This window comes from Mauremys reevesii, linkage group 1 (genome assembly GCF_016161935.1).
Source record: "Mauremys reevesii isolate NIE-2019 linkage group 1, ASM1616193v1, whole genome shotgun sequence".
Taxonomy (NCBI): Eukaryota; Metazoa; Chordata; order Testudines; family Geoemydidae; genus Mauremys; species Mauremys reevesii.
This window is the reverse complement of record NC_052623.1, coordinates 98,017,011-98,031,025: the sequence shown is the minus strand read 5'-3', so window position 1 is coordinate 98,031,025 and position 14,015 is coordinate 98,017,011. Positions and strand designations below refer to the sequence as shown.

Here is a 14,015-nt window from a genome sequence, read left to right as displayed (position 1 = left end):
CTACCAGCCCAGCAATAGCACAACATACTGAGTCTCCATTGTGTATCTAACCAGATTAAGAGTTAAAACATCCCCCAGCTTCAGTGCTTCAGTATTAGAAAGGCTACCTCTTGTCCCTTGTGGTGATCACTGATGCGTGAGTGTGTTGTGGGTTCAGAGTGGTGAATCTCAGTCTCTGCTGTGGCAATATGTGACCATACCCCTGATATTCAGGGCTCCTCTGCTGGATCTGGGCCACTCTTTCAGCTCAGCTGCAGCTGTGTTCGTTCCCTTGCCCTGGTTTCAGGGTGCATTTGGGCCTACTTCAACCAGCAGCAAGATGTGTTCACTGCCCAAGCCCACAGTATTTCTGCTAGCACTGTTCCTGTGCCAGACAAAATAATAAACCCTATTCACATTTCTCTGCCTCACCACCCCAGAGCATCCTTTGGGCTGGGATTAAGGTTGGCCTGGGGCTCTTCATTTCTAGAGAACTGTTAGTGGGCTGAAATATGGAGTGTTCTCTCAGCTCATCTCCTTTCACCTTGGGTGTCCATCCTCTTCCTCTCTCCTGCCTAAGCTTCCAGTCTCTCTCTCTCTCTCTCTCTCTCTGGGTCTTCCCCCTGACCCAGGCAGCCTTTGCGGCTTTTAAAGGTTAGCATCAACATGTTAGTGTTTTTATTCTTCATTTAGTGATTTTCCATTGCTCCAAACCCTGCTCCCTGCAAATCAACTTGGCGTAACTGATTTTCCACTTCAGACATTCTCCTTACCATAACTATTGTATGGACAAAGCACAGTCATTAAAGTCAAGTACTCCCTATTGTCCTCCATCTGGTGTGTACTTATCACAGCTCCTGTCCACAGTTGTGGAGTCCACATTTATATAGGGCATTTGCGGACACCAAATTTTTCATAGCAATAACTTCATAATATCACTCACATGTCATAAGCTGTGCAGATATCCCTCAGGGTCAGCACCATTATCCCCATGGTTTTTCATCTCTTCACCTGGGTCTCCTATACCTACAGAGTCCTACTAAGACAGATTCATCTGTGCAGTACTTGATGGCCTAATAGTCATCTTCCTCCTCTGGGCACAGGAAGGGCCACTGCTACCCAAGACTCTATTTGCCTGCTCACTGGAGGAGCAGATATGGTGTGGAGCTGCCATTCATAAAGTTCCTTTGATCTCTCCCCACTCCCATCTGAAAGAGATTAAGAGGGGACAATGATTTCCAGCAGAATTAGCACCAGCATAACTCCTGGGGTTAATGGCGTACTATTGTGGGGTGGGGTTTAAGAGCAATTCTGCATTGACTCTGGCTTTGGGGGTGGGGTCAGGGGGGTGTCCTATGGGTAGGCTAGACTGCATCTCCCAGGCCAGCCCTGGTCCTGATAGAGTCTACCTTTGGCTCTATAGGGGTAGTCTCTTTACATTAGTGGGGAGTATTTTGTATTCAAGGCATGCTCTTCATCTTTGCAAAAAGTCACAGATCACACTGGAGCCTGGCAATGCGGACACTTGCTGGCTCTGGGCTGGAACATGGACACCTTTCTGAAGTCAGCTATGCTGGCCAGGGACATAGGACATAGGGCAGCTAAAATAAAAAGAGCTCAGAGACTTCCCTCCTTCTAGTTGTCTGCCTGTTAATATAGGTTCTACAGCTGCTGGAGACAAACAATGGAAGTCTGATAGATGGTGTTTGATGTCATGAAAAATCTTGATATTTTTCTTTATTCTCTGGCAAGGTGTATAATTATAACATTAGTCTTTAGACCGGGGTCGGCAACCTCTGGCATATCCCTCAGCCTGTGCCACTTCCCGCCACCCCCATTGGCCCGGAGTGGCGAACCACGGCCAGTGGGAACTGCGATCAGCCAAACCTGTGGAGGAGGAGGGTAAACAAACTGGTCCGTCCTGCCAGGGTGCTTACCCTGGCGAGCCGTGTGCCAGAGGTTACTGACCCCTGGTCTAGACGGATCTGAAGATCAAAATGGCAAGGCTACATTTAGCAACTGCTTACCACTCCGTGGTGACAAATCCTGCTTTTAGAACTGGAGATAACTGCCATGTCTCAGATACCTGATGAAACCCCTTTGTATTTACTGACTTTTTAGTGATGGTCCCAGTAGCCGTGATTGGGACATGGATGAAAGTGAGCTGGGTGAAGTAAGAGGTCCTGCTAATGGATGGAGGAAGGATCTTAGGCAGATGGATTCATAAAAGGAGTCTTTATAAATAAGAGTATAAAATACTCTCTGTTACCAGGAAAACAAGAGGTGAGGTGTGTCCTCCTTTCATGGGTTCATCCTGTAGAGTGTGAGCTCCTGGGGGGGGGGCAGAAGCTGACATTTTTGTCATTTGCACAGTATTAAACACATTTCCAGAGCTAAACAGATTATGATAATGCCATGAAGCTCACCCCAGACTGATGGATGTACCAATCCTTTCCCCACAACATGTTAGCAAATTGAGGAGCTCTCAGACCTCTTATTGCTTATGGGTTTTCAAGTATCATCAGTGGCCAGAAGTTTCTTTATTCATCCATATGAAGTTTGCGCCTTTATGTGCAGATCTGAACATTGCAACGGTAATCTTTGTGACATCTGTACAGATTATTGCAATGCACAGCAGTTAGGAAATGCAGACAACTGACAAGGGGGGCTAATAGTATCATTGAAAAATCTATGGCCAGAAGAAATTCTTTAAATATATCAGGAACAAACTAAATCCTAGCAAAGGTATATGTCCAATACTAGATAACAATGGTAAAATTGACAATCATGATACAGAAAAAGCAGAAGTTCTCAATACATATTTCTGTATAAGGGAAAGAAAACAGAAGATATATTCATATCTTACAATGAGAATGAAGTGCTTTCTATTACATCATTAACTAGGGAGAATGTTAAACAACAACTATTACAACATCTGTAGATATGCAAGACTAGGTAAATTCCAGCCAACGGTATTAACAGAATTGGCTGAGGACCTCTCTGAACATTCACGTTTATTTTTAGAAATCTTGAAACACCGGAGATGAACCAAGCACTGGAAAAAAGTGAATATGTCTATATTTTTTTAAAGGTAAATTGGATGACCCTGGTAACTATTGGCCAGTTAGCCTCAGTGCTGGACAAAATCATGAAAGGGCTGATAAGGCATACAATCAGTAAATAATTAAAAGATGGTTGCATAATTAATGCCAGTCAACATGATTTTATGGAAAATAGTCCTTGCTGCCAAATGTGAAATCATTTTTTGCTGAGATTACAAATTTGGTTCATAAAAGTAACTGTGACATAATACACTTGACCTTCTGTAAGACATTTGTCTTGGTCCCACATGAAATTCTGATAATAAAATTAGCACTATTCAAAAATAAATGCAGCCCATACGAAATGGATGAAAAACTGATTAACTGTTAGATCACAAACGTAACTGTAAATGGGAAATCATCATCCAGTTAGGATGTTTCTAGTGGAGTCCTGCAGGGATCTGTTCTTGGCCCCATTATATTCAATATCTTTGTCAAGGATCTGGAAGAAAATATAAAATCATTGCTGGTAAAATCTGTGAATGACATAAAAAGTAGGGGAGAGATAAATAATGATGTGGACTGGTCAGTTATATAGACCAACATGGATTACTTGGTAAAGAGGGTTTATTTGGACAAGGTCTCTGTGCAGCCAACCAGTATCACTGGGGACTTCGTGACAGCCCTTTATGCAGCTGTGGCACAACACAGACGATGACGCACATTGTCGATGAATGCCTGCTGACTAGGGGCAGCAGTGGCCTAGAAGAACTGCACCATGCCAATGAAGATGCCATCGCTTGGCTAGATACCTATGCACACACTAAATAATTTGGACAGGGAGGTTGTGGAATCTCCATCACTAGAAATTTTTAAGAGCAGGTTAGACAAACACCTGTCAGGAATTGTCTAGATAATACTTAGTCCTGCCATGAGTGCTGGGGGCTGGAATAGATGACCTCTCGAGGTCCCTTCCAGTACTGATTCTATGATTAGATTGGGGAAAAAACAACAATCCAATCCAAACCAAACCAAACCAAACCACCACCAACAAAAACAGAATTCAAAGTATTAATTTGCTCTATAATTTCCATATGCCTTCTGTCCTTACCTTTTCAACCTCATGCACCACCTGGAAGTTGAGGTCAGCTGAGATACACAAGGTAATAGTCTCTACATATAAACATATGGAACTGGGGACAGGGTGTTCTTAGAAGAGGATTCTGGAAATTGCTCCCCATGCTGATACGACACAGCCCAAGTCTATTGAGCTTTACACATGATGCAAAGCTCATGTCTTTCCTCAGCCCTTTGTCTGTGACAGAAAGATGACTTATTTTTGGAAAATGTCCTTTTTTTCATTGCCTTTTATTAAAAAAAGAACCAATTTTGCATGTGTTTTTGTCACATTACTTTGGGACACTCATTACAAATAAGTAAATACTATTTTTTTTTAAATCCATCTCAAACACTTCCTTTCAATTCTAACTCCTTAGTGTTTACAGCCTACATAATTAGCCAGATTTAAGCTTATACATAGTCTAGCTGCTCAAGCATTATGGTTATAACATTATAAAAAAAGAGAGTAAATTCTCACCCCAGTTCCTTGCAGAACAGATTTAATCGGAGTTCAGATTGATCAGTCAATTGAATATTGTAGCTCATGGGATTAAGCAGCTCTGAAATAATCTAAAAAGTATCAAACTCATGGAAAAGATTCTGATCATAACAATAATCCGGAATCAGAGTATTCAACCTCCATCTTTACAGAATTTAGAAAAAAATTGAATAACATTTAAAATGGGTTGGCAGAATATAACCTCTGGAACTTTAACAAAGTTATATTCTAATACCAGGACAGTGTAGACAAAAGCTAGCAAGGAAGCAATCCTGGCTATGAGAACCAAAACTGAGTACAAGTATATGACAGCTATTAGGAAAGCAATTCACTTCTCTGAACCATGAACCATCTGTTTTGCTTACAATTGACTGATATGACAAAAAATTTAATAAAGCCCCATATTTAAATTGCAATCACTAATCAAAAGAGTAGTACAAAAAATTATAACCGTGAAGTATGTAATATAAAATGCACCAGCAACATATGACACAACGTATATAAATAAACCCCACCCACATATCCACAGTACCAACCAATCAATCAACCAACCAATCAATCAATAATAAAAAAAACCCACCACTCATGAATTAGTAACCCTTGGCTTAACAAGCAATATTTAAAATCTGTTTGCTTTACAGCTATATAACTCTTATATCCTTGATTGTATTGTGGGGTTATATAGACTGTCACTTTTCTTGGCACAACAGAATACACTGTGGAATCAGTTAAATAGACTAGGAGGATTTAAAAAATATAACCAGATTGCTCTTCAACACTTCCTTTTGCTAATCCCTAAGAGTTGATTTAATAAAAGGGAGATACACTATTAATATTTTAATGTGCTGTTTGCTTAAATGACCTTGATAAAAGTAAGTAGGTGAATTTAGAAATTAGTTTAATTAGCAGAATTTTTATATAAGCTAGCTCATTCAAATAATTTACTATACTCACCATTCAAAGTTGATTTCACTAATGGAGAGGGAGGATTTTAAAAAAGTATGCAGTACAACACAGAGCTCTAGTATAATTTCATCATTTTCTCTAAACCCCTTTAGCAAATTGCATATCTTAAAATGGAATTCCATTTAGCATTCACACAACAGCATTCAGACTGAACAGAAACTCTGAGGTTATCAATGACCTACTTGCAAATGCAAATTCTATAGAAAATACATAGGATTTATAGTTTGAAATATATTAAGTACTTGCTTTTCAAACAATCACATAAGGAAATTGGGAATATATGTGTTATGTTTTCCATACCCATACAGCAACCATATACTTTCAATCTATAATAAATATTTAGTCCAAGGGAAACATCACAACAACAAAGAATAAAAGTAAACTCTCCATGAAACAGCACAATGTGTTTACTCCAACATGCCACATCCGCTCTGTCTCCCAAATTGGCAGCTGCCCCAGCTTACACCAGACCCCTAGAAATTTAAAGGTGTAGTTCACTGAAAACAGTTGCATAGTTATAAACCTAGTTTCTGCCTAATTTGCATGAAAGTGTCCATTTAAACATCTGAATTTCACATTGCATTTAGAAATACCCAATTAATGTGTGCAATTACCATAATTGAGCAGGCAAATTAGACACACTAATTGGCACCTGATTTTTTTTAAAAGCCTAAAGATACATATAAAATTAATCATGATAGTATTTCCTGTGTCTCATATGCATGGTGTTTTGTTTTTTGTTTGTTTTAAAAGAGCTTGTTATGCCCAGTGGACAAGCTTATGTGTGCATTATTTTCTTATCCCGTGAATGACAATCTTCAAGTTCCATACAATGTAATTGCCTTTGAAGTCAGCAAGTCTTTTCTCACTTTTTTGTGATTTTTTTAAAAAGTAAATTAATCTGAATGGTTTAAAATGTGAATTGTTTTTAAAAATACAAGTTTAGTACAATTAATTTAGTCATTCAAGTTATATTAATACTTGACCATTTATAGTGCCTCCCATCCAAGGATCACAAAGCACTCTTACTTAATTTCAGACTACAATATATATATCGCAAGTTTATGCCTGGGTGCTTAGATTTAAGGAGACTTCTCGCTATATCTACATCTTCTAAGCATCCTCCTTTATGGGCCAAAGGGCAATTGAAGTCCCTGAATTCAAGAGCACAAACTAATCCCTCCATGCATTTCTGGTAGGGCCTTTCACACCAAAAGCCAGGGACACCCCCATTCACAGGTTCTCAAAGATGGCTGGCTACATCAAGGAAGCAGGCTGCACCATCTCCTTGCATGATGTGGAATTAGGGAGAGGACTGAGGCACATGAGGCTCTGTCACTCTTGATGCTACCGTGAGCCTCCTGATGCTGGCTTGTGAGGCTTTTATGTATACCAAAACATACATAAAAGCCTCACAAAACTCAGCTTTAGTTGAGAAGTATAGCAATATTATATCCTAGTACTGAGTTAGGAAAATGCAGGTGCCCAGAACAGCATTACCAACACAAACGTTCATCAATCAAAAGTCAGGCCCGCAAACAGTCACAAGACTGGCTTAAATACCATAGCACCATGTGGGACTCTTTTCATTTGCCTTCTGGCATTTGAGTCTTTAGGATGCACTCAGGTCAATTTCAAACTTTTCTCTCCAACCAGGAGGGCTAGGAACTCTTTTAAAAAGAATGAAAGCTGAAGTTTTGATGAAATACAATGAATCCAGGAGTTGGTGCTTTGAAACAAAAACACCAAACATCATGAGACAATGATAGGAGTTGGCAGCACTGGGAAAATTAAGTCTTCTTCGATGAGATTTATTGTAGACATTATTAATGATTACACCATAAATCTGCAGCAGAAGGAGGAACAGAATCTAGAGTTCTTGGCTCCCTGTTCTGTGCTATAGGCACTTAACAGTGCTTCCTCTTTTTTCAGGTTTCCTGAAAGCCTTTGCTTAAGGTGCCTTATCTCATCCTTGAAATCCAGTTTTAAACTTTGGAGAAGCACTTCATGGGCAGGAAGCTGAAGCTGCATTCCCATAAAGATGCTGATATGTTGCATTTTGGGGATCATGGTATCATAGGATTGGAAGAGACCTCAAGAGATCATCTAGTCCAGTCCCCTGCACTCATGGCAGGATTAAGTGTTACCTAGACTAGTGATCGGCAATCTTTGGCATGCAGCTCACCAGGATAAGACCCCTGGTGGGCCAGGCCAATTTATTTACCTGCTGCCTTCACAGGTTTGGCCGATCGCGGCTCCCACGGGCCGCAGTTCGCTGTACCAGGCCAATGGGGGCTGCGGGAAGCGGCGCGGGCCGAGGGATGTGCTGGCCACGGCTTCCAGGAGCCCCCATTGGCCTAGAGCGGCGAACTGCGGCCAGTGGGAGCCATGATTGGCCAAACCTGCGGAGGCGGCAGGTAAATAAACTGGCCTGGCCCACCAGAGTGCTTACAAACCGTGTACAAAAGGTTGCTGATCCCTGATCTAGACCATCCCTGACAGGTGTTTGTCTAACCTGCTCTTAAAAATCTCCAGTGATGGAGATTCCACAACCTCCCTAAGCAATTTATTTCAGCGCTTAACCACTCTGATAGTTAGGAAGTTCTTCCTAATGTTCAACCTAAACTCCTTACTGCAATTTAAGCCCATTGCTTCTTGTCTTATCCTCAGAAATTAAGAAGAACAATTTTTCTCCCTCCTCCTTTTATGTACTTGAAAATTGTTATCGTATCCCCTCTCAGACTTCTCTTTTCCAGACTAAACAACCCCAATTTTGTTAATTTTTCCTCATAGGTCATGTTGTCTAGAACTTTAATCATTTTTGTTGCTCTTCTCTGGACTTTCTCCAGTTTGTCCAAATCTTTCCTGAAAGGTGGACACAATACTCCAGTTTAGGCCTAATCAGCGCGGAGTAGAGCAGAAGAATTACTTTTCGCATCTTGCTTACAACACTCCTGCTAATACATCTCAGAATGATGCTCATATTTTTTGCAACAGTGTTACACTGTTGACTCATATTTATCTAGGATGATGCTTCCTGGGACGACACATAAATGGCAAAACATATCCACTGCATGAAAGGGCATTCTTTTAAAACACCTCAGTGTTGGAAACATTTCAAAATGCTTATTCTATCTCTTTCCTTAATCTTTTTACCAGAGTAAGTGTAGCAAGATGGAGTGGCCTCACTCTGATGCAGACAGGGAGGAACCACTTCTCACCCCCTGGTGGGTTGAGCTACATGAGGACCGGCCCTTCTGCCAGAAGCGGAGGGGCAGAACAGGAAGTATAAGAGGTGGGGCCTCCAGCTCAGTTGAGGGAGAGCAAGGGAAGGAGTCAGATGCTGCTGCCTGCCTGCTGGCCCCTGAACCAAGGACTGAGCTAAATCAACCCCTGCCTCTGGAGGAATATCCAGAGGAACTGCCGCCAAGTGAATACCCCAAGGAACTGCTGGAATTGCTGTCTGTCAGTTACCCCAAGGACCCAGGAGCAATGAAGCCCTATGATCAGGAAGGGGTAGGAAGTAGCCAACGGAAACCAGACATTAGTTTGGTTGTGTTTGCTGATTCCATGGTCAGCATGTTTCAACAGGATCCCTGTTATCCCAGTGGTGGGATTCCCGGCCACTGTTAGGGCCCTCAGCTGGGACCCAGTGGAGTAGGGTGAACCCAGGTCCCTTTATCTCCTGCTGTGAATCCCACCTTAGGATAGATGGCCTGTATTTGTTTGCTGTCTTCCCCAGCCAGGGAGCTTGGCCATAGACTGCTTCTCCTCTGCTTTGCCCTTGAGGCTTGAGCCTCACTGTTTGCCCTCCACCACAGAGTGATTTTGCTCTGTTCCAGCCAGAGGGCTTGAGCTTGACTGCTTATTGTTGGTTGGCCCTACCCAAAGGGATGAGCCTGGCTGTGTTTGCTGCCTGCCCCAGCCATATGGCTGGCTATAGATTCCTTACTGACTTACACTGCTAATCCCCTGTTGATTGGCCCTCAGCTGTTAGGTGGTACAGTGAGGTGGAGTGGCCTCCCTCTGATGCAGACAGGGAGGAATAATGGAGGAGTAATTGGCTCTGAAGATATTGGCTCTACCTCCTGTGAACCTGTTTGGAGAAGCAGGGCCAAAAGCTAGGAGCTGACAAACACAAAGGACTCTGGCTGGATAGAAAAAGACTCTATCCTTCCAGAGGAGAGGCAGTTGAGGAGCTGTTCAGACTAATACAAGCACCCACTGGGGTGTCTGAAGATGCCTGTCTAGGCTAGCATCAGGGGTTGGTAAGCCAATAGATAGAGATAAATATAGACTTTATTATTTTGAAATCCCTTTTCTCTAAATGCTTTGTTTCTGTTGGTGAAATTAAATACTGTGGACTCAAGAAGGCTGTCTAACCTCTGTATTCACTGCTGGTCACAGATTCCCAGAGGGAAGAACTGCAGGTGCTGAACCCAGTCAGACCTACTGGGTAAATATAGTTGTTACACAAGGTACTGTAGCCCAGGGTCCACTCTCAGAGTGGGAGAGCCAGAGAATTCCACTCCATAAGAGATAAAGGCACAAATTGTGACATGTGAGGGAGTGCACTCAGAGAGCTCATGAAGGCAACAGAGGTGAAGCTAGCCCTGTAACCATGGCAGTTTCAAAGGGATGGAGGAAAGTCAGGAGAGTTTCTGCAACTGAGGGTTGGGAGACTTACCATAGCATGAAGAGGATGAGAGGCCCTAAAAGTACACAAGGCAATGAGATTTGTTGCATACCATTTGAAAAAAAATCTACCATGAATTATAAAAGAAGATGAATTACACGTATGTTCAAATTATTAAAACACAGCTAAGTTTAGAAATCCCCTCCCCCACCTGTCATTAGTAGGTACATAGAGGAAAATATGGTCCTTCTCCTTTGTATTTATTGACATACCATAAACCCTTGAAAGAATTCTTCTGTTTTAATGTTAAATAGTTGTAAATTATTTGTGTAGACTTTTCCTGTTTGTATCATTTAAAGCTAAAACTTTCTGTTATTACTGCTGGTGTTAGCATAAGCAATCCTTTGGGTATTATTTTTGTTTTCATGTTCTATGAAACCCTTTAGCTCACTGACTACAGTGATGCTGAGTGCTAAGAATACACCCGCCAGTCATCTAGAGGTTTAAATCTATTGAACACAGCTGGGCCACTCAACTCAAGCAAGGGCTTTTCACTCACATAACTTTTTAAATAGCATTGTATCTCCCCCCTGGAGAAGTAAATATGAATATAGAGATATCTAGAAATGCAAAGGTGAAAACCAGGAACATCGTGTTAAAATTGTTCTCTGGGCCTAGACACTGGAAAAATCCAAAATTACAATGTCTAGTTTGCTGCAGTGTTATAAAATTTTCATTGTCCCTTAATAAGAATGACACAACTTATTACAACAAAGCAAGAAAATCAACAGAATATGTGCTGAGGTAATTAACCTTATCCTCCTGTAAATGAGATTAATTAGTAATTTCCCCTCCAATCTTTTGGGAAAAGCTGATAATTGTAATTATATTGTTTATGCAAATGGTATCCAAATATGCAAAAGAACATAACAGGTTGTAAATGAAAGTTCAACTAAATGATTATTCCTGGATCTACTGCTAGAAAGATAGATAAGCTAATTAAAGTACAGTGCCTATGTAAACAAATATAAACAATTTTTCAGGATTGAAACCTTCCATTTACATTTTTAATGTACTGTACTCTGACACAAGAAAAGTCACAAATGTACTCATCTATTTAAAAAATCTGCTCTTATATTTTATTTTGCATTATTTCAAATCAACAACTTTTTGCAAGATAATTTTTCACAAAAGGTACAAGCACAACATGCTATTTAAAGCAAAACAGACATTTGTTTAACACAAGCTAGAACACAACAGAATTCTGAGTTCAGTATATAGTGCACTTTTTAGTGAATAAAAATAACTAACTGGATTGAATTAATACCCTATTTTACAAAAGCGACAGGTAAGTTAGAAAATACAGCATAACATTTTAACAATATCTAGTTATTTGCTTCCTCTTTTTGGTCAGGGGAGTAAAAAAAACTAAGAAAAAAAATATTAAATTACTCAAATATATTCAAGTCACATTGGTTTAAGTTTTTAAAAGCAAGTAGCAATTTTGGTTTCCCAATGTGAGACATTGTAAAAGGGCATGATTTTGAGAAGGTGCTGAACATTCACTCTCTCAAGATGAAATCCCTTTAAAGTGGGTCGTATCTGGCATCCAAGAACGTAGACAACCAAAGTCATTTGTCACTTTTAAAAACTGCATCCACCATACTTACTAAATCTGCTGCTTTAGATTTTTTTTAAACTCCCCACTTTATGTACAGGAACAAACACCACTATCATGCACCCATTCTGGATTGATCTTTCAGGGCTCTGACAGTGAGTGTATGCTGATCTTGCAAACCTGCAGGGTTTTCCCCCTTTCTTCATAGGGCCAATGAAGCGTAACCTCCAAGTCTTGATATCACTGAAGAGGAGATTTGGAGGGAGAACCAAACCTTCTGTTTGCTATAGTAACAAGTGTTGCACCATAAAAGTACCCTCTTTTGCAATGATCCATATATTGGCTCCTTGGACTTAACAGATGTTCCCTCAGCCACTGCTCAAGAAGGGAACCTTCACATGAGGCAGCCACCTTGTCTCACTGAATCCCATAGTGAGCAAGACAGGAGTATAGAAGCAGCTGCAGGGCACAGCCCTTTTGTCACACTGAGTCCTATAACTAGCAGGGAAATGTTACATAAGTGCTGACTCACACTTTGTTAAAGAGGGCATGGAAAATGGTCTAAAATAAATGGTGGGCCATGAGGCACTTTACCCCCTATTTGTTTCTCCCTGTCTGGGCTGCTTTCCCTCTTGTTCCTCCATGGCTTGCTGATGAGGAATGGAGTGAGAAAGCTGTGGGCTCTGGCCAGCTTGTGGTGAGCAGGGTTCCGTTAGCCTGTCAGGTGAGGTAGAATCATAGAATCATAGAATCTCAGGGTTGGAAGGGACCTCAGGAGGTCATCTAGTCCAACCCCCTGCTCAAAGCAGGACCAAACCCAACTAAATCATCCCAGCCAGGGCTTTGTCAAGCTGGGCCTTAAAAACCTCTAAGGAAGGGTAAGGTAAGGCCTGTCCACAGCATGAGCAGGGAACAGTTGGTCTGGGCACTTTTGCACCCTTTTCCACCAGCTTCTCTGTTCCTCTTGGTTGCCTGTGAGGTGCTCCTGCCAGAAGGGATGTCCAGAAATGCTGCACTGGAAAATGTTGCAGCCAACTATCTCCTTGGGCTTGTTTTCACTGCAGCTCCACTTCAGATGTAGCCTAGTTCAAGTGAGAGTGGAATGGGTGACCATACAGCAAAACAGTGGATTGGATTAGCAGTTGATAAATTGTTGTAATTAAGTTACTGTATCCCTGCTGCATTATTATTGAGTATCAGTGACGAAGCATCAAACCATACCCTGGGTGGGTCCTCTAGCACAAGCTTAAAACACCATTTAATTCAAGCTATAGATCTGAGTTTGTGGATAGGAGATGGGCTAGGGGTAAAACAAGTTATAGCTCAAGATAACAATGCAATGAAGACAAGTCAGAAACGGTTTTCCAGCAAGGGTACAGAGCCCCTTAGGCTAAATAATAGCCCAGTAACACTTAGAATCCAATAAGCTGAATATTAAGAATTAAAAAAAATCCTTAGTTTTTATTTTGTTTTTCTTGTTCCTCTGAGCAGATGTAGGAAAGCCTTTGTGCAACTGTTGAAGACAGATTGATGTGGCTGAGCATTTATGGTGTGTCCACTTCCAGCCTGCTTTGATTAGTAGGTCTGGTTCTGTCCCCAAGTGGCTGCAAGCAGGGGGAAGATCTATTGTAATGGATCTGCAGACTTTCCAGTGGAAGACTTGGAATTGTGCTCACTGCATAATCCAGCAGTGTAGGGTAAAATTTGACACTATATTTCTGGAACTACTGAATGTATCATCTGCTCTTCCATGGATGCCACTTACAACAGAACTTTTACACTCCTTGAGACTAGGGATTCAAATCCCAGCAGCGTTTACTTAGACTCTCATCTTTCTATGCTAAGTAGAGAGAACTGAGTTTAAAGATGCATGTGTGAATCTACAGAGAACCTGGAACAATAGCTCTGAGAGGTGGGAATTTCCCCATTCCATTCAGGGAAATGTTAGCTCAGGTCACTAGTAATGATAACTTAAATGTCAATATTCTTAATTATTTCTTTCGTCATGTACAAAAGGAGATATTACAGATCTGTACAATTCCCTGTGTGATGTCTTATGTAGATGACACAAATGTATAACATTTTGGTGAGCTTCATCACTTACTTTTCCCAACCGCAACCAAGGAGGAGCCAAGGCCCAGGAGCCCAGCAGAGCCT

At 41.2% G+C, this 14,015-nt stretch overlaps 1 long non-coding RNA gene across 1 annotated transcript; it reads right to left on the bottom strand.

Moving 5' to 3' along the window:
* Positions 1-2,541: 2,541 nt before the first annotated feature.
* LOC120395788 lies at positions 2,542-4,219 on the bottom strand. The gene is made up of 3 exons (XR_005592788.1): positions 4,132-4,219; positions 3,426-3,522; positions 2,542-2,589 (listed from the first exon to the last, which is right to left on the bottom strand). It is a non-coding gene; the product is annotated as an uncharacterized LOC120395788 (long non-coding RNA).
* Between the last annotated feature and the right edge of the window lie 9,796 nt (positions 4,220-14,015).